The 21,979-nt window shown below is 42.9% G+C and overlaps 1 long non-coding RNA gene across 1 annotated transcript; it reads left to right on the top strand.

Annotated features, from left to right (window-relative positions):
- Positions 1-1,813: 1,813 nt before the first annotated feature.
- Positions 1,814-5,354, top strand: LOC123579084. Its single transcript, XR_006702615.1, has 3 exons — positions 1,814-1,921; positions 3,132-3,237; positions 4,932-5,354. It is a non-coding gene; the product is annotated as an uncharacterized LOC123579084 (long non-coding RNA).
- The last annotated feature ends 16,625 nt before the right edge of the window (positions 5,355-21,979 follow it).

Genomic DNA, 21,979 nt, shown 5'->3' with positions numbered 1-21,979 from the left:
CAGGCAGAGACAGGGTGACACTCTGGCTGAGATGTGGCAAGGTTTTGGTAAGTGAAAGTTAACCTTTAGTTTGGTTATCTCGTAAGAAAGAAGATAGCATGCATTTAAATTTGCCTCCCAGAAAATTACTGCTCTGACTGATGGGATTTCCGTTCAGTGGCTCACATGGGCATAACTATGGGGTTTGCTCACAGTAGAAACAGGGGCCACCCCCTGCAGAATGTTTTCATCTTGCCCTATGAAGGAGCTGATATGCTGGGTGTTTCTTGATTTCCTACAAGGTGGGCTACTTGTATTCTCTACTGCAGTGTGAGGCTGAGTGTCCTGTGACAGAAATGGAGTACTCTGAAATCTAACCACTCTCCTTATGCATTACTTACTTTTTTGTAAAGTCTCTTCATTCATTCAAAATTGTCCTGTTCCCCTAGCACATCTGAATAATTGAAGTTTGACTGTAATTGCCATAATTCACAATTTTACAGCAATTTTGAAGACAATTCAGAATTGTGTGCTTCTTATCACATGGAAAGGTCCAGATGACAAAGCCAAGAATGCAGTAAATTTTAATTATGGTATAGGACAGGCCTTGTCTGGGGAGGTTGAGGCATGGCCAGGCAGATTGCAATAGTTAATTTGGGCAAGGGGGACACCCGGGCATTTGTTTCACAACAAGAGGAATCAGAATGAGACCATTTAGAAGCATTAACATGCAGGCAGCACTGAGTAGAACTTTCTAACCAGCTTTTAATGTCCACAGATGAGAGGAAAGTCCTCATGGGCAAGAATGAAACTTCTGAAAGAATGGGAGATGAAAGAGAATTACAGAGAGGGCCCCCACATCCTGTGGGCAGGGAACTCTTGTTTTACACGGATACAGCTGTGCACAATGGCTCCATTTGTGGATGTAATGCCCAAAGCCATGAAACACTGCAGTTCTGTTGCCCACACTGGCAGAGTGAGAGGAGCATGACCTGAATCACAGGACTGGCCTGGGAGGTGTAGAAGCATCCAGAAAAATGAGCAAACAGCTGCAAAGAAGGATGGAAGGTACCTGGATATCAGGAAAGATACGCAACCCAGCTCCCCCAGGTCTGTGCTGGGAAGAAGGGCTGGGGTGGTTTCAGAGCCATGTGCAAGGAAGGAGTCAGACACAGATGGAGCCACATAAACTGGTCTGCTGAGTGCAGGGCCCAGGGCTGCAAGATGCCATGGCAGATGCAAAGATGCAAGCCTTGTGGGGGATCTGGGATGTTGATGCAGGTGCAGGGCAGTGTGTCAGGGATGCTGAGGGCTGAGGTGCACAAATAAATGGTGGAATGCCCATCTTTTAAAAGAAGGCTCTGGAGATAGAGATGAAAAAACCATAGGCCTTGCTCTCAAGGAGCTCAGAGTCAGGGAAAGGGACACATGCAATATAAGATTGGAGCTTAAATAAAAATACATTTGCTGATAGTTATAGGCTTCATGGAAATATAAGATTTAACCCCCTGGGACAGAGCCTAGCCCCCATCTATGTGTTCAGGGAAAGTGTGGGTGTCTGTCCTTCCTGGACCCCACAACACACCCATTTGGGTGACCTTATCATTCAGAGCTGAATCATAGTTGCACTTGATTCCAGAGATGGAAGTTTAACTTAGTGAAAATTTCCTTACTTTCAGGTTTTTCTTTTTTAAGGCTGAAGATTTCAAATCCTTTAGTTCATCTTCATAGGCATGGTCTAAGCTAATGATTCTAAACCTTTATATGTTAATGGGCCCTTTGAAGATATTACCTAATTCATGCAATTGCGTGTTTCTGTGACTGTTTGCAGATAAAGCTGAGACTCTGATGAAGCTGTGGCGTGAATGTGAATTGGGAGCAGACTCTCCATGGACCAGTGAGATGAGGCAGGGGGAGAGAGAAGTACATGGGAAATATGCAGGTAAATACTGAATTTTGTAAAGCTTATTTTTCTGTTTGGGAGTATACCAGTGGTAGAAGAGGGAAAGCCTAATCTTGAACAAAAACAATTTGCTTCTCCTTCCCCAGGCCAAGTCTCCGGGAGTGGTGGAAAGGAGAGTCACAGAGGAATGGTGGAGGGACCAGGATATCCTTCCTATGGGGAGAAGGAGAGGGCTGGAGGAGGAAACAGCCGCCACACCAAGGACAGGGGTGTGGAAGGGAGCAGGCCCAGAGGACCCCAAGGGTGCTCCTCCCCCACTCATAGCTCGAGGACAGTCCACTGTCTGATGGGTCAGGGGGCTCTGGATAAATGGACCGAGAGTGGGGCCTTGGACACCTTGGGTGGTGGGGTGGGGCCTTGACTAAGGGGAGCAGAACAGAATGGCTGCTTCTCCCAGGAGTCTTGCAGTGTGGGGAGTTCACAGTCACATTTGTCTGTACTCTGAGAGACTCCCTCCTTCCCAAGGACTTCACTGTGGTCCATGGACTCAAGTTAACCCCCAGGTAACCACTGACCCTTGAATAAAGGGTAGGCCACCTGCCGGGTGCTCAGCAATCCAATCACCATCCACTTTGGAGTGGGGACTGCACTTAGGAGAGAGGGTTTCTCTGGGCAACTATTTTGTTGTCTTTTAAAAATTAACCTGAAAAAAAGTCATTCAAATATCATGTGATGTTTAAAAAATAAGAGAATACTGAAGGGAAATGAAAATCTCCTGTATTCTCACATCTCCAGGGATAATTATTCTGAACATTTTGATGTTTAACTGACTGGACTCGTTTGTGTTTATAGGAACAGTTAAAAATCAATCACAGTGGGGCAGACTGGTTCCTGCTGTTCCCCCACTTTAGGTTTCTCATCAGTCATGCCACCTCCTTGTGGGATGGTGTGCAGGGCCCCAGCAGACATAATTAATTCCCTGTGATGGGCAGTTAGCACGTGGTTAGCCTTTCACTTTTACAAACAGTGCTACAGTGAACCTCACTGCAAGCTGAATTCCATTTCTAGGAATATATTTAAAGGAAATAATTAAGGAAAGATGCAAAGATAAGGTATTTTTTTAAGGCTTTGGATACATATCACTAAATTACCTGGCAACTTTTTAGCAAACTCCCACGCCCAGCAGATGTACATGAGTCAGAATATGACTGACGGTTTCAGAGACGTCTTTGGGGATTTTGTCTTCCAGGAAACTATTGCTCATATGGTTTTCAAGAGACTGCAGCTTTCCTCTCCTTTATCAGGCACAACAGAAACAAAATGCAGCAATAGCAATAACAACAACTTGAAATAAGGTATTTAACCTAAATAGCTTCCCCTGTTGCCTACTGGGGATGAAGATCTGCTTTATCGGGTATTAAAATCTTTACTAGAGGTTTTACTTAGATTTTGGCAATGGTCTCAAGGGTTACATCTAGCTTTCCTGAGCTTGAAATTGTTATTTCCAGAGGAGGATGGGGTAGAGACTTTTGGACCAGGCAGGTGGGAGGAGCCTCTTCAGAGAGCTTTCTTTGCCTGTACCCAAACTACATGAGTCACCTGCCCTTCCGCTCCAGTCACCCAGGTCACACTCTGTCTTCTTAGTGTGTCCCAGTCAGCAGAACTTCTGCTCTCATCCATTGAAAACATAAACTCAGATGAGACAGAAGTTCTAGTCCCAGCACCTAGAGCTTTACCTGATACAGAGTAATCAACCAATAAATTGTTGAAAGGGTGAATAAAACCCATTCCTTCAATTGTAGCTTTGTTCTTTGTTGACTTTCTGTGTCCTAAAGTGACATAGGGGTATAAAGTATGCTGAGGAATGCCAACAGAGATGGGTGGACTTGGCCTTTTCCAAAATGAAAAGCAATCTGGCATAGACATTTCTAAGGTTATGGATATTTTTCTTGCCTTCTTAAACATTTTATGTCTGGGCTCTGCCTTCTGGGTGCAGCTTTCTGAAGTTTTCTCTCTTCATCTTCCCTCAATCCCAGCATCTCAGAAAATCTGTGCAGGTAGGGCAGGAGGTGGGGAGGGGAGACATCAGAGTGTCCGGAGACACTCATCTCTGAGGTGCAGAGGCTCCTAGTGCTGCCTTTGCTGCGAGGGTGTCCTCCAAGTGTAGACAACTGAGGGTTTTGTGTTGTGAGTAAGGGTGAAGGAGAGCCCTGGAAAACAGCCTGGCTGGCTTTCCCCTGGTGACATGGACACTCAGAGGAACCAGGGCAAGCCTGGAGAGCTCATTCTCCAAAGACGGAGGGCTCATTCCTTCATCTCAAGGGGTGGGATCAGATCACAAAACCAAAATGGAAGTGGAGATGGATGGAGGAGGTGGGAAGAGCTCAACATCATGACAGGGAATTGCATATTGATCACATGGAGGAAAAGAGATTTTTAATAAGGAGAAATAATTACCCAGTGAGTCAAGTATCTGACTTTCCTGAACATTCAAGCCAACCTGAGACCAGAACAGGAAACAGCTGGCAAACGTTTTAATCAAGGGAAGGTAGTTGCTCTGTCCCCAAAAGAGGGAACTCTTTAATTAAGCCCTGTTGCCTTGTTTATCAGCAGAAGTAAGAAACAATCTGGCCACCAGGATAGAGAGCAGCTTCAGAGAAACCCAGCAGTGCATGAAGATGCTGGTGCCCCTGGGAAGGGAGACAGAGCCTGGGAATGTTTCATGACCAGATGTCATCTGAGACACAGGATGCTGTTATGATAAAGATGGAAGTGTCGAGGGTGGGTCAGGTGCTGCCACAAGAGGCAGGCACAGGCCCTTGTGGTGGAGGGCCAACCCCAGCAGAGCCCTCCATGTCCTGCGGACTTCGGATGCAGTCACAGCAAGATGGCCCAGCAGCTGTACCATAGAAGACTTGGTCACTGAGCTGCGAACCGTAACTTCCTTTCTTAGGCACACAGAAAATGAACACAACTGTTAAAGCAGTGGAAATTATCATAATTTTATTTCTCATTTGTCTTCTCTTTTTCCCTTCTGACATTGTAACAGACACAGCTGAATCAAGTTTCAGCAACAGAAGGCAGTGGAGATGCTGCTATGTGGTGCGGTCCAGAAGGGATTTCCTGCAGAATGTGCTAAGGCAGAGGCAGGCTAGTCTTTCCCTGGACCTGGAAACCAAAGCCTGCCCATTTCCTTCAGGATCTTCTGGCTCTGATTATCCCCCAAACCTTCCCTCCTTTCTAAAACCATTCACTTGTTTGTTCATTCATGTGTTTGTTCGTTCATTCATTTATTCATTCATTCTTGTGTATTTTACTGGTAGAGAATTTTCATCCATCCACTTCCATCTTTTCCTCTATCCCACAGGCATTGGAGGAAGGCTACTTCTGTGGGGGCTCTGTGCCCAGCATGGGAACCACCCCTTGAATAAAACATTACCCCCCCACCAAAAAAAAAAATAATAAAACATTACCCACCATTTTGAAATCATTTCTTCCCTCAAGGAGATCAGAATTATTTGGATGAGTAGATTAACATTTAAAACCTCTACCTTTCCCAGAAAGCTTATTAAAGATGTGATTACAGAAATAACCACAAAAATTTACTTATTAATTGAATAAGGTTCTTTCTCTTGGTCCTGAATGTGAGATTTGAATGCTACATGACTGAAGGTTTCTTTTTAGAGTTTACTTGGTGCCCTGTGTTATAGTGCTCAGAAACAATTCTCAGTGTTTGTTACCTGGGGTCATTGCCAGTTATGGAACTGCACAGCCTTGTCTCCAGAAGTAAAATGGTCTGAAAATGACATTAGAATATCTGCAGAAAGCCTCTGGATGAGGGAAAAATCAATATGGCCCAAACCAGACCTGGCTCTGGCTCTTTTTGGGGTGGAGGCAGCATGGGGGGCCTCCACTGACTATACCCTTCTTGTCCAGAACCATCCAGTTATGACCCCTGTCAATCTCCACCTGCAAAATGAAGGGTTCTGACCTCATTCCTGGGCCCTTCCACGCTGACACACCATGATGACTAATGGCGCCCAGGAACCAGCCAATCACTGGGGACAATAGGAACTCCAGCTTGTAAGAGTTGAAATAAAGAGTAATCCCACCTACTCAATTTGGGAAGTAAATAGACTTGAGCCCCTGAGGATCTTTGGAATGACTACAACACAAATCAGTTCAGGGACTTCCTGTGGAGGCTGATCCCTCTTTGCCATCTTGCTTTCCACTTTCTTCTGGAAGTCACACATACACACTGGGGTGGAGAGCCAGGGAGGCAGAGGGACTTGGTTATATTTGTCTGACAGCATTATGATATAAACACCCATCTCACCTGAGATACACTCATATTTTATATGAAAGAAAAGATCTTTCTGCTTACACAGTACAATTACACATAAATACTTCATGTCATCTGCTCTTGAAATTTCAGAAGCAGGACTTAATGCTGCTGGTTACTGTGGCAACAGGAAAAATTGGTGATTTTGAAAGTTAGGGTATTGTTTCATGCTAGGAAAGTTCATTTCTGTGTATATGTGTGCATGTACATCTATGAAAGTGCTGTGTGTGTGTGTGTGTGTGTGGGTGGGTGTGCACGCACACGGTTTTGCTGCATGGCAGAGATAGTTTATTTTTAATTAAAAAAATCTGGCTCAAATGTGAATGTATTTTTTTTTTAATATGAAATTTATTGTCAAATTGTTTCCATACAACACCCAGTGCTCATCCCAACAGGTGCTCTCCTCAATACCCATCACCCACTCTCCCCTCCCTCCCATCCCCCATCAACCCTCAGTTTATTCTCAGTTCTTAAGAGTCTCTTATGGTTTGCCTCCCTCTGTCTCTAACTTTTTCAGAGATAATTGATAGACCACACTGTCAAAAAAGTCAGGAGTTGAGACTGTCACCACTGTCCAGGTGAACACATTAGAAAAGTCGCACATAGCATGGATATTTTCTATTCCTTGTTACATCCTTTCTTGAGACAGATTGAATTAAGCTTACAATGAACACATGACAGATATTTGTTTGTTTTTTTAAATTTGGTAATGGAGACAAAGATGCTGGGATGAAAGACACCTACACTGGGCTCAGATAATTCTTTTCTTCCTTTTTGGTTCTATGGCTTCTCTGTGAACTCCACCGTCTTGGGCCTCCCATTTCTCTTTCCCTCACTGGTGCTGACACCCCCATGAGCCAGTTATTGGGACGCTACTGTCTTTAGCTCATTTGACACTTCTCCCACTGCTTCTCACCTACAAACATCAGTTACTAGTTTGCATGTCCATGTTACAGAATTCCTTCCATCTTATTCCAGAAATGCCCATTTCTCTTCCCATTCTGTTTGCTATCATCATTCTCAGTCTCTGTCTCTCACACACATCTCAGTGTGGCTTGATTGTTTCTCACTACAGACAGATGTTTTCTATGTGGTGGAAAAGGTAGCCTCTGGCAGCTCCAAGTCAACATCTTTTCATCTCAGAAGTTTTCTTTTCTCCAGTACTTCTCCTTGACTCTGTACCTAGGAAAGGACTCTGATTGGTCTAAGTTGAATCACCTCTCCACTTCTGGGGCAATCACTGCCCTGGGTAATGAGATGTTATGACTGGTTAGGCCTGGGTCACATACACAACTGCAGAAAGGGACTGGGGCTGCCCAGTCTGAAACAATAGCTGATGTGTTAATCACAACAGGTGATGTGTTGGAAAGGTGTTGTGTCCCTGGTGCTGTGGGACCTTTCCTCCTGTCTGTAGTTCCATGGGGGAGGATATTTGGTTGGTTTCAGGAGACTAACAGGGGAGTAAGGTGTTCTCTGAGTCTCCTTGTTAACTCAGGGCTGAGATTTCTTAGGGTTGAAGGTCAGTTTAGGTTCTAGGTAGAGATGGCTGACGGAACATATACATTCATTGGCATGTTAGTCAAATTTTGAGAGTAAACAAAAAGCAAGAGTTAAAAAAAGATATAAGTTTAGAAAAACAAAGTAAAAGGGAAATGAAACAAAAATATACACATTTTGAAAAGCACGGAGACAAGTGGTAACTGATTTGGGTTTCCTGACTGCTGGCTTAAGCAGTCTCTGGTCAGAAGCAGCCTGAATTACACTGAAGATCCAGGAAAAAGCTCAGAAATTGTCACTTTCAGGTATCTCTGGAGGTAGAGGTAAAGACAATGCTTGAAAAAGCAGAAAATCTATTTTAGAAGCAGTTAGAATGGGAAATCCTCTTCCATTCCATGGTGTTGGTGATTGGTCTTCCCACACAGGTGGGAAGGAGAAGATTTTTTTTTTTTTCTCAGAGAAGATAAAACAGATGGTCTCTGGCCTGAGATGGGGAAGATACCATGCACTATAGATACAGGTGTGCTGTAGTAAAAACGGTATCATTTTGAATATTTCTATAATAGCTTCTTCTCCCACTCAGCTTCCAGGTTGCTGACTGCCAGGCCTGTAATGCTATGGGCAGGAGTTTAAAGGAAACTTCTTTAGGGTCTCTTTTTTGTCACTTCTTCAGAGATACTGACATTGGAAGTTCTTTAGTGGACTGACTGCTTGGTTTTCCTACAGTTGTTAAGTCTTACCATGTGATTGAGTTTCCAATCAGCATGCTAGTGTCTTGACCTTAAATAGGCCTGACAGGTAGGGATCAGAAGATATCTCAGGAAAGCCTCTAATAGGAAGCAAACAGCACTGTTTTCACTACATTGGAAAGAAAATAAATGATGCCGAGAGCTAAAAGCACACGTATGGCTCCTTCTTGATATTTCAGAGATATCTAGGTAATACCAAATAGATCAGTAGAAACAGTTGAGAGCGGTTGCTTCTGGGAGTTGGGGGTATTTGGGTTAGAGAGGCATAAGGCTGTTATTTTTTAGTAAATCTTGTAAAGTTCATGAGTCTTAAACTGTGAGCATGTATAACTTTTTGATCAAAGCCAGTTTGGAGATAATGCCTGGTTCCCTCTGTAGTTGCTGGCCTGATGGTCAGTTCACACTGCTTCCCCTGTGAGCCAGCAGGTACTATGTGTGAAGCTGCTCATTGGAAGTAACTGCTGCTGACAGACACCCCTTGTCTTCTTGTCTGCTTCATCTCGTCTCTAAAGCCAGTTGCTTCCTTGTGCATTAATCATGGTTTCTCTTGTTTCATTTTGGTATTGAACATGGTTTTGAACATTTCCCTGAGTTTGGAGTTGCATGGCTCTTGACAGGATCTATTAGGAATGCTAATGGAGTATGGGAAAGGAGGGCCACGAAGTCTGCACAGGGGAGCAGGGAGGTAGGAGGACTTGGCCCCTGGCTAGACATTTTGGGTTGTGTCTGGGTGTCCAGTAATCTGGTCTCAAGGCCACCCAAGTGGAGGTGTGGTGCTCCTTGTCCTGACCAGCTTGACATCCTCTTGAGACTTTTTGGTGCCTGTGACTGGGAGGGAGCCTGACTCATCCATGAGTCTGAAGCTCTTGGATGGACTTTTGGGATTTAGGCTTTAGTTGCTGTGCCATTAGGAGTGGGGATGCCTTACAGACACCACTCTCCCTCAAGGCCTGATCCCAATACTATCTTTACCAGGAATGCACTGGCCCCTTGCTCTGGTGAGAAGAGATCCATCCTTCCTTCTTTGTGCTCCTACATCTTTATATCTTGGCCTTTTTGAGTATGTGTCCTTTTCAAACTTATATGGTCTTTAGGAGTCCCTACTATACCCTTTAAACCACCCCAATCTCAGTGACTTGAAACAACAACCATGACTCTTGCTTGAGCCTAGGGGTCAACTGGGCAGTTCTGCAGATCAGGGGTAAGCTTAGCAAATCTCCCCTGGGCTTGCTCAGGTTCTGTGGTCAGTTGGGGGTCATCTGGAGACTGAGTGGCTTCACTCACATGTCCAAAAGTTGTCTAGCTTCAGCTGGAGTGACTGGGGTAGCTGTGCCACATGGTCCCTCATCCTCTAGCAGACTAGCTTGGGTTTGTTCACATGACAGCATCAAGGTCCAAGACACAGGAAACTCACACTGTCTCTTAAGGCCTAGGCTCAAAACTGACACATCATGTCTGCCACGTTCTGTTGTCCTATGGCAGTTGCCAGTCAGCCCAGCTTTAAGAGGTGGGGAAATAGAATGTCTTTTGATGGAAGTGGCTGCTAAATGGCATTGCAAAGGCATGGGGGCAGGGAGTGGTGAAGAACTGTGGCCATTTTTGCAATCTACCACAGGGTATGGAAAATGAATAATGGTTTTGAATACTTATAACAGTGCCTGACATATGTCCTTTATATGAATTAACTTCATTGTGCCTCAGTTTCCTCATCTTTAAAATAGGGATAATAACAGTATTTATTTTGTAGCATTGCTGTGGGGATTACATGAGTTAAGAAACATGCCTAGGGTCATGTGCCTGGAAAGTGGTGGAGGCTCTGGGACTTGATAGAGGACAGTAATTCTCCAATTCTTTTCTGTCTCCCACATGGAAGGGCCTGGCACAGAGGAGGCCCTTCCAAAATATGTAGCTAATTGAATGAATATATGCAGAAGTGCCACAGCTAAAAGGAGTACCTGAGAATTTGCAGAATGTCTTTCCATTCCACATTTTTTTGTTATTTAATTAACAACAACAACAAATAATTTATCACTGATAGGGACAAATGGCAGAGACAAATGGTCTCAGAGAAGCAGAGAGGAGGGGGGCACTTCCTCACTTGAGGAGGAAGAGATGGGGCCTTCCCACCCCATTTCAGCTCAATGTTTTGTTCACTTTGATGAATGTGCCAACCTCCCCATAAAGCCTTCATGTGTGACTGCAGTCCAAACTGATGTCACCTTTCAAGGTTTCACACAGTTTGTTACCTCAGATGCCTTCTGACACTAACATCCCCAGTTAGAAGCAATATCAGGCTAGCCTGTAACATGACACTCTGTGTGCCACATTCTATTGTATTAAGTTACATACAATGTCTTTTAGTATATGCTTATTCTCTCTTACCACTTGTAACTTGAATTTTAATTTATCAATTCATCATCCATTGATCCAGATATTCATGCAATCTACCATTAATTGATACACACACAAGTCTATCATTCCCTCCATCAAATGAAGCTCCATACATCCCTGCCTTTACTACTTTAGCCATGCCTTGATTTGTCTACTCATCTGTGTTCCTGGTCATCAGTGTATCCACTTTGCATTCACCCACCTATTCATCTAGCTATGTTTCTTTCCAAACATCTGTTCAAACTTTCCTACTTCAATCTTTTTCTTCCTCAATTATTCTATCTATCCCTCAATCTCATTTATTTATTTGCATGTCACTAATCACTATATCCACTCATCCATACATTCATTTATCCTTATACCACCTACCCATTCAACCCTCTGCATCCATTTGTCCTATATTTCTATATAATTTTTTAGTAACACATCTGTCCACTTATCCCTCCATTCCTCTTTTCCTTAATTTAATCCTTCCTTCCTCTCTCCATCCACTTATTCATCTCTGAAGTCAAACTTCCATACATTTATCAATCCATCTGTCCTTCCATTGATCATCTGTTCTTTTTGCCTTTCATTTTTTATCCTCCCTTCTTTCACCTATTCATCCAAACATCCATCCATCCATCCATCCTTTCCTCTATAGTTATGATGTCCTAATGAGAAAGACTGTATTCTAGACCTGTTTGAATGAAGATTCTTATAAAAGGAATTAATGGGGGCATTAAGGTGAGGATTTGGGAACTGTGAAGTTCGGGGGTAGGTTATGTGTGCTATGATGAGCATCACAAAAAAATCTTAGATATAGCGGGGTGCCTGACTGGCTCAGTTGGTAGAACATATGACTCTTGATCTCAGGATTGTAAATTCAAGCCCCACATTGGGTGTAGAGATTACCTAAAAATAAAATTAAAAAAACCCCTTAGATATGGATATATACACCCCTAGTAACCAGGTAATTATAGCCAGGTAAGATGAGCACTTTGGTTACATATTTATCCAATTAGACTTTAATCCCCATGAACACAAAGAATACGTCTACCTTGCCACAACTGTATTCCAGTAGTTTTCAGAGTATCTGGTCTGTACTAGAGAGTTAATGAATATGTTTATTAAATAAAGAATATGAGATCTATGAACATTTTCAGCCCCATACTCAGTAAAGTATTAAGAATGATTTAGAAAGATCTAGTGTGGGATGGAGGAAGATTCTTGGTCATGAATGGAAAGAAAGTGGCCCTAGATTTCCTCCACAAAGCATACAAATTTTGATGTGGTGGGGGATGACTCAGAGCTGCTCTATGACTTTCATTATTATATTTAACAACTATGTTGGTACAAAGACAAATATATATGTTTACTAACTAGAATTTACATAAAAACTTGAGATAAAAAGACAATATTATGTATTATACATATACATAATATTATACATTTTCTTAAACTTAAAAGTTCATGTTTTTTTCTTCTGACTTAAAAACATTTTGTGTGCCTATTAACAGTCTTGTGGACCCTGGACAGTGTGCCCACTGTGCCTAATGGAAACATGGACCTGGAGTAGCATGGACAATGAAGTTCGGGCTGTAGCAGGAGGCCAGGACTCTTCAGAAGCATTTGCCAGTGATAACCCACCTCTTTATTTCTTCCACTGAAAAAAAAAAAAAAAAAACCAAGCCATTTCAGATGCTCTCCCTGGTCCACCAGAAAATCTCACTTTTATGAAGTCTTGGCCAGATAGTTCAAATAATAAATATTGGTTGTTGTTGTTGTTGATGATGATGATGAAAGTAATGATAATGATTTGTTTATTATGTATCAGGAACCGTGTGAAGTGCATTTTTCAAACCTTTCTATATTGTTAGAATGTGCTAAGGAAACACTGGAACTTCAATGTGTTTAACAGTGTGCCTTTGATTTCTGAGAAGACTTTGCTCCTCTATGGTTGCTTACCAAGCACCCACTCCCCCTTCTTTCAGTCACAGCACCTTCATATCTCTACTGGGAAATTTTCCTCACTCACTGAGTGCAGTCTTGGGATTGTCAAATATTGTGGGCACATGACCCAAACATGGACAATTAGATTAGTTTTTTGGAGACTTTGAATCCTGAGTGAAGTAATCAGTTGGGGGTCTGTTGTTGGAATGAATGAGCTCTGACAAACCTGTCAACTATTCCATACCACCTACCCCAGCCCTTTCCTATCTATGCAACACACTGCATGGTTCATATTCCAATTAAATCTGGTTCTCTAGCTCAGCTGATTCTTTCTTTAATTCAAATAGAGAAAGAACTTATAAGAAGGATGTTGGGTTGCTCAGAGTCAGTTTTCATTGTTTGCCATCAAAGAACCTTAATGGATACATCCCCTTAAAAAGACATAGTTGCAGTGGTTGGAATTGTTGAAAAGAAAACCCTATGCCCAAAATGGGGTCACTTAGGCCAAGTCACCAAACTGGGCTTAATACCTAACTTAACTGCAGTTTCAACCTCCCCCAGAAATGCAGACTTAACTAGCCAGTTATGAATTTTCTGGTCAGCACCAGTAAGGTAATCTTTCACATGGCTTCTCCATCCCCCAAAGGAAGATGGGGCAATCCACCTAGTAAGACTCTTTTGTTCCCAACATAAATAAGTGACCACACCTGAAATAATCATTTTTCTGTGTATGACTTACTTTCCTGCCTTTAAAAACCTTTCTCTTTCTGTAGCCCTTTGGAGCTCCCCTCATGGGATGCTGACTAATTCGTGAATTTCTTAATAAAGCCAGCCGGATCTTTAAAATTTACTTGATTGAATTTTTGTTATTTAACAGAACAAGGGTGCATTTTTTCTTTAACAACAAAAGCTGAAACTCTGCAGGGTTGAAGCCTAAGATCCTATTTAGCTAGAGAAGAGTTCATGGCAAACCTCCTGAGCTAATGCCCCAGAACAGGAAGATAACTTTGGAGCTTAGTTTATTTCCATACAAATGGGATTTTAAGTCCTTATCAGGGTAACAGAAACAAACAAAAAAATGTCATACAAACACATTTAGGGTAGCCTGGTTAATTCCTTCTTCTTTTGGAACAACTACATTATCAAGATTATGCTTCACTGCCTGTTAGACTTGCTTCTGCTGGGAAGCAGATGAATTGATTTTGAACTTCATCTGTGATACGCTTAGTGCTTTGTCAGTAAAATTACTGTAATATCTTATGCCATCTGTCATATTCCCTTCTCACAGCAGGAGCCCTCTCCAACCACAAAGTTCTCAAGCTGAATTTCAATCTTCAGAGTGGTTAGTATTCCAGCCTGTGTTCTGTGGTGTTCTGCTGGCCGGCTGGGGGTGGGGCTGCCAAGTGAGTGGTGGCCTGGTTTTTGATTTTCATGCGGGAAGAAACACCCTTACCTTGGATGGTTGGGTCTGGAGGCACTGATGAGCTGAGGCAGTTTTGCAGATATCCCATTCCCAGAGACCTGGAGGCTTTGAGACAGCTGGATAGTAGTAGGAGTAGGTTAGTAGCAGACTAGGGTGAGTTGGGTGGAGTGAGGCACTCACCTGGGGTTGCAAAATGTAAAGGGGTTTCAAAAAACTCAGCAAGGACAGATAATATTTTAATATTATTAAAATTATTTAAAGCATTAAATTCTGAGTTCAAAATTTTTTCTTTCATCACTTTGGGTGGATGAAAACACTGGAATTGCATTTGAGTGTTACTGTCTTATTATTGTTCATATTTGAATGATCTACTTTTCACGCTACATCTTTTAAAGGCTGCTCTTTATCCCTAATGTTCCCAAATATCAATATATTTTTGCATGTGAATCTTTTTTTAAAAATCTATCCCTTTTGCACTCTTTCAATGTATCAACCTGAGGTCCTGAATATTTCTTTTAATTTTGGAATTTCTCATTCATTATTTTCAAAAACCATTTCTTCCTTTCTCTTGTGTCTTTCCATGTAGGACTTCAATTACATGGATGTTGATCTTTCCGGTTCTGTGTACCATATCTCTCACATTTTACATTGTTTTAATACTATCTTTTTCCTGAGAAGGCTTCTCTAAGTCAATGTTCCTCAAATTTGGCTACACATTAGAATCTTCTGTGAGCTTTCACAACTGCATGCCTCAAACTAATCAAATGAAGCTCTCTGGTGGGTACTTTTTTTGTTGTTATTGCTTATTTATTTTAGAGAGAGAGAGAGAGAGAAAGAGTGCAAGAAAGGGAGGGCAGAGAGAGAGAGAGAGAAAGAGAGAGAGGTAGAATCCTAGGTGGGTTCCATGTGCAGCGCTGAGCCCAACGTGGGAATTGATCTCACAACTGTGAGATTGTAATCTGAACCAAAATCAAGAGACAGATGCTTAACCAGCTGAGCTACTCAGGTGCCCCTGGTGGTGGGTACTTTTAAATGTCTTAGAGAACTCCAGTGTGCAGCCGGTGTTGAGAACCATGTCAGCACTTCTCAGACTTTGGCGAACATACAGATCACCCAGGAATCTTGTTAACATGTACGTTCAGATTTGGATAGATCTGGGCAAGGTCTGAGAATTTGCATTTCTAACAAGTTCCTAGATGATGTTGCTGCTGCTAGTCAATGGATCATATTTTTTGAGTAGAAAAATTCTATGTGACCTACCAATTCACTAATTTATTTTTTAGCTATATCCATTCTGCTATAACTCATCTATGGAACTCTATATTTCTATTATTACAATTTTCATTTTCAGTATTTCTAATTAGGTATTACTTATAATTGCTTTGTCAACTGCCTCTCATATATCTTTGACTTTATTATGCTTATAAATTTTTGTTCTGTAGAGTAAAGGTTGTTGGGTGTGATGTTCTTCTTTCACAGAATGAGACTCCTCAAATGTCTCATTATTTTTCCACTCAGAGTTCACATTCTCCTGGGGTAATTAGCTACTTTGGATGCTAAATGTATACCAAGGAGTATACACTGGGCTAAATCCCAAGCCCTAGTTCATGTCTCTTCTGGCAAATTTAGGAAGGAGAGTAGTGAGAGAAGAAAAGGACCAGAAGAAGGGGATTGATGGGGGAGGGGCAGTGCTGTGGGAACAAGATTCAGGTGTTCGTGTCCAGGCTCAGCAGCTCCATTCTTTCTCTGACCCCCATCTTATTCCATTCCCTAGATAACAGTCTTAGTACTTTTGCCGTGGGCGCTGTTCTGTTCCTAGAGCTGTCTTCCTTGCTGTAATCACCTAAACCTGAGGAGTAGGAAGAGGTGGGGAACACACAAGCCTGTTGGTCTACGTACATCTGGTTTTGTCTCCTACTACCCAGCCAGGCTCCAATGATGTCACTGTCTTGTCATACAACTGCAAGACAAAAATCATCCTAGCCAGATCAAAGGGATAGGCATTGACAGTCCAGTGAAATGCTGGGGTGAAAAAAGAGCTTTCTTCCAACTGTTCCCTGAAAGTGATTCTTGGACATTTGGGCAGCTGTTTCCCCTGAAAATCAGGACCCCGACCCTTCCTGATTTTCCTGGGTGTTTCTTGCAGTTTTTCTTTTAGTGTTTCAGATCCATTGACCTCCACCTCATGGCATCCCTGGAAGAGATGTGGTTTCAGGTGAGGGAATCAGCAGCCAGTGTGAGTTTCCCACCTCAGCAGGACACATGTTTGCATGTGGACACATGTTTGCATGTTGACTCAGCTTGGCTTGGTGCCTATCTCCAGGCAGCCTGGAAAGGAGAAACCACCACAGCCATAGTCCCAACCACAACCACCAGTCATGGGAAGAGTGGTGACCATGAGCCAGCCTCCACCTTCGTGGAGCTTATAAGCTGGACAGGGAAACAGTCAGGCAATAATAGTGGAGTGTGATAAATACTACGGAAGTTGTTCATGAGGCACATTGTGGGGGTATCAGTCCCAGGTTTGTGTGTATGACTGGATGGTACAATCATTATGAACATCACAGAAAACTTGCCTGGAAAAGCCGATACCAAAGCTGATACCTGAAAGATTATTTACAGGGAAGAGTCTTCTTGGTATAGAAAATGGCACAGGCAAAGTCCAGAAAGTCAGAAAGTGCACAGTGTGTTTGGAAAACTAGAAGGAGAAGATGGGTCTGGAATTAGGAGGGGGTGAGTAAGGCACGGTTATGCAAATACAGGGAAGATTTTGTCTTCATTTGAACTTTTGATATTTTGTTCAATATGAATTTCTTGCATTAATTTTGATTTTTAAACATATTGCATTAAAATATTATTTTTCTTATTTACTGAGATTTTTGCTGTTCCTTTCAATTTTGCCCCTGAGGCTAGTGCCTCACTTGCTTTACCTTAGTCCTAGTAGTTGGGCATAGCTGCAATATAGATTTCTGAGAGGCACAAGGTGAAAAATGAAACTGGCATAGCGCAGAGGCCAGATCAGGAGGAACTGTATGCCTCACTAAAGAATTGGACTTTATATCTCAATTCTGCTTAAAGCTGTCCAGTGATGCATGGTTGCCCTTGAAGAGTCCAATTTGGCTTTGCAAGGATCACATTGGTTACAAGGGATTGAAGGGAGCAGGCTGGAGAAAAAATTTTTCCTTGTTCCACTGACTCCAAAGGGACCCTTGCTTCATGCTCTGGCAGCAGGCTGGGCTTGGATGTTACCACCCCCAATGGGACCTTTGTGTAGCCTTTATTTCTCATTACCCATTTTCCTGCAATGTGCATAAGGTGGATGCAAGATTAGCTCATTGATTAACAGATCGTTGGGAGCCCCATCTTTCTCACACTGCCTCTCACATTGCAGAGGGTCTGTTAAAAGAATATCAATGAGGTTGTTAATGTAGCAATCAGGATTCTCTGGTGGAACCAAAGCTTTGAGAATCAATAAAACATTAAAAAAGGTTAAACACTTTATTGGATAAGTCAGAACATATTCTTTAGTTAATGATACAACTTTCAGGGAAAATGGAATATGAAAAGGCAAGGTAATATCACTCTGTAATGGGAAAACACTACATAAAAAGATTATATTATCAGTCTGACACTTGAATTCAGTGTGTACACTCATTATGACTAAAGTTGGAATAGCAGGATGAAGTCTCCACAGGGAAAATAGCAAGATGGTTGGGAGATAAGAATGCCAGGGGGCTCTGGTGCTTTCACTGGTTGTGTGACATCAGGCAAATCATTTAATTTAACTTTTCTAAGCCTCAGTTTCCTCACTTAGAGATGGGGGCTAATGTACCTACCATGTTCTGCTTCTTCATAGGGATGTTATGAAGATCTGATGAAATGAAAGTTACCAAGTATCATATGCGTATTAAAGTTTTTGTCTATAGTCACACTGAGTAATAATCTCAGGGAAGAATCTCTGAGAATGCAGAGGAAGCAGAGAAAGAAGCTGTGGAACAATGCAGCTGCACTGGTAAGGGTCCCTTGTCTGGCACCTCTGATTTGTTCCTTAATGGATAAGAATTGCTGCCTCCATTTATTTTCTCTAGGAATCTCACAGATTTCTTATGCATTTCCATCTACAGAATTTCACTTACTCCCTTTCCCTGGAAAGCACTCCTCTCTCCTCCTTTTTATACAAACCCCACCCATCCTCAGGGGTCAGTTAAACCATAAGAGTGGGGGTATGTTCCTGCCCATCTCCCCCAACTCCTCAAAGCTGGGAAGGGTTTATGGAAGCATGACAGACCTTTCAAGAGTAGTTGATTCTAGTGACATTAATTGAAAATGTAAGCTCTTACTTAAGACATTGTTCAAGTGTAGAAGTTGCAAGATTTCTTAGATAATAAAACAAAAAAATCCCACAGGCAAGTTGGAAAAAACTCAACATCAGTAAGACTTAAGCTATGCTCTGCCCCTCCTAATATTGCTATCCCTCTGTGTCTATAAGGGTGAGGCTCAGTGTTCCCCTGCCTCCGCCAGGAAGCCCTCCTTGACCATTCCAGTCCACAATGACTTCTGTACTCTTTAGGCACTTACTGTTTGAATTACACAATTTAGCCCTGACAATGACATGATTCTGAATGAATCCCTGTGGTTGTGCAAGCACAAGTCTTAGTTTTCTAAAGGAGACTGGGAGTTCTCTGAGACAGGACTGAATCTTCTCTTCTACGCAGTGAGGCAGGGCCAGGCCTCTCTAAGCACATATTAACCAATGGCCTAAATGGACACTAGTCCTCCCAATGACTTTCTACTGAAAAAGGTACTGGAAGTATTGCTGCTAGAAATAATGGCAGAAAGGTGGAGCTACCTTGTGATGCCAAAGCATGTCAAGAATCTGACTTCAGGCTGGGAAAACAAACAGGGACATGGAGAGGCACTTGAGCTTCACCCTTATTAAGACAAAGATGAGATAAGCATTAGGTGCAATAAGGTCTGAAGTTGCAGAACAGAACAGCTGCAGAAGAAGCTCCAGGATAATGTGAGAAAGCCCTGGGATAATGCAGCTGAGCATGGGAAGAAGCATGAGGGGAAGTGCCTTGTTTCTGGATGGAAGAGGAGCTTAGAGGTGGGCAACCTGCCCAGGCTGGAAAGAGTCTTGAGACACCACTCAGCCTTATGATCTTCTGCTTTAGTTCCCAACTGACACCCAGGTTTGGTCATCTTGTTTAAAGGCAGGGCACATCAGCAATATCTTTTCCCATTCCGTTGGTCGCCTTTTAGTTTTGTTGGTTGTTTCCTTTGCTGTGCAGAAGTTTTTATCTTCTTAAGGTCCCAGTAGTTCATTTTTGCTTTTAATTCCCTTGCCTTTGGGGATGTGTCAAGTAAGAAATTGCTATGGCTGAGGTCAGAGAGGTCTTTTCCTGCTTTCTCCTCTAGGGTTTTGATGGTTTCCAATCTCACATTCAGGTCCTTAATCCATTTTGAGTTTATTTTTGTGAACGGTGTGAGAAAGTGGTCTAGTTTCAATCTTCTGCATGTTGCTGTCCAGTTCTCCCAGCACCATTTGTTAAAGAGACTGTCTTTTTTCCATTGGATATTCTTTCCTGCTTTGTCAAAGATTAGTTGGCCATACGTTTGTGCAACATGGATGGAACTGGAGAGTGTTATGCTAAGTGAAATGAGCCATACAGAGAAAGACAGATACCATATGGTTTCACTCTTATGTGGATCCTGAGAAACCTAACAGAAACCCATGGGGGAGGGGAAGGAAAAAAAAGAGGTTAGAATGGAAGAGAGCCAAAGCATAAGAGACTCTTAAAAGCTGAGAACAAACTGAGGGTTGATGGGGGGTGGGAGGGAGGAGAGGGTGGGTGATGGGTATTGAGGAGGGCACCTTTTGGGATGAGCACTGGGTGTTGTATGGAAACCAATTTGACAATAAACTTCATATATTGAAAAAAAATAAAGTCAGGGCACATCATCCCTATGGGTGGGGTGCATTCTTTCATTCAGAAACACAAATGATATACCAGTGATCAAAACAGACACAAGTCCTGCTGTCAGAGAGCTCACATTCTAATAGGGAGACAACAAACAAATAAACAAAAATAAAGTGAAACAATCTCAGAGTGTTATAAAGGAAACAAACCAGACTGGTGTTACTGTGATTGGAAGGTGAGAGGCCTTTCTGAGGCCAGTGTTGAGTGATGAGAGGAGCTAAGACTGTGGCTATCTGGGAGAGAAGTGTCTTTTCAGGTGGAGAAGAGCAGGGGATGAGGCCTGGGGCAAGAAGAAACTAGGTGTTTTCTGGTGTTCCAAGGAACAAGAATGAGGTCAGTGTAGCTGGAAGAGAGAGAGACAGAGAGAGAAACAGAGATGGAGAGACAGAGAGAGAGAAGGAAAGAGAAAGAGAGGAGGGGTGGCCCAGACACCCATTCCAGGGCAAAGGGAAGGCAGATTACTCTGATTGCTGAGTGGAGGATGGTAAAACAGGCAAGCAATGATGGGGGCCTAGGCCATGGTGACTCCCCTCCTTCACCCACCTGGACCTGCCCCACTTGCAGCACCTCACCCATAAGCTGTGCCAGGCATTGCAGCAGTAAGGCCTATGGTAGAACTTGGCCAAATCCCTGAGGCTCTGATCTCCAGCCTGGTCATCTGGTAAACAGAATTGGCAACAGCACCTTCTTCATAGGATGCTGGTGAAGGACATTAGAACACATCTGCACCAATCATGGGAACAAGAAGCTGATGCAAGGTGGCAGCTCGCAATTCTATGCCCCACATTTCCCCCACATCATGGTGTTTCGGAGATCAGGACGTGTCATATAGTTATGTTCATTTAATATACATTCGGGAAGCTCATCCAAAAATTAATGTCATCCTAGAATTGAGGAAACACAGTGTTATGAGCCCACTCTGCTCATGTTAACCTCTGTATTTTTGCCCCTCCCCCCACCTTTTGAATGCTTGACTTTCTGCCAAGGCCCTCCTTTTCCTAGCAGCCCTCACTAACTCCCAGTCCATGGAGGCCACCCTGGGCCCTGCCAACTCTAAAACTGCTTACCTTCTCTCACACTGGAGAGGCAACCAGCCTTCCAGGGTCAGCCTCAAACCTCTTCACTGTCTTCCACCAATACTGAGCCCCCAGTGGGTGATCAAGAAGCCTCTGATGAAGAATCCTCACCGCAGTATGTATCACTGGAGCCTTTTCTGTCAGGAGCTGTGCTGTAGTCTACAGCTTTCCTGATGCTTTGCCAGGCTTTCTAGCTGCCAACATCAACCCTGCCTCTAACATCAGGGGAAAAGTAGGGACTTCTTCCTTCCTCGATAAAGAGAGACTCATGAAAAGGCACTGCTCCTTGACGGCCACCTCCATGGCTTGCTTTCATGCTGTTCCCCTAGTGTCTTTTCATGACAGTCTAATACACATCATATGAACACATTTCCTATAAAAGCCCTAGGGAAAAAGTTTATGTGCTGCTGGCTACCTCCAGCCTCTCTCTTTCCACAGAGATGATAATTTGAAGATGCTCTCCATTGGTTCCCACTGAAGCTGATGTGGTACTGAGTTCTTAATGATCAGGAAATGCTTCCTGCAAAAGGGAGTAGGTTGAGGAATAAGATCCTCAAAGTGGGTGATTCAGAAGAAATGATGTAGAAGATGATGTAGATGATGACACCTGTGTGTCATCCCTGACACTATATTCCCATATAGAAAAGCTAGTCACAGTTTCTGCTGCTAATGGGGGGAGGTTTCAATCAGATAGATGAGGTTGACA

This window comes from Leopardus geoffroyi, chromosome E2 (genome assembly GCF_018350155.1).
Source record: "Leopardus geoffroyi isolate Oge1 chromosome E2, O.geoffroyi_Oge1_pat1.0, whole genome shotgun sequence".
NCBI lineage: Eukaryota > Metazoa > Chordata > Mammalia > Carnivora > Felidae > Leopardus > Leopardus geoffroyi.
Note: the sequence above shows the minus strand (reverse complement) of the source record. Positions and strands in the feature narration are given on the sequence as shown.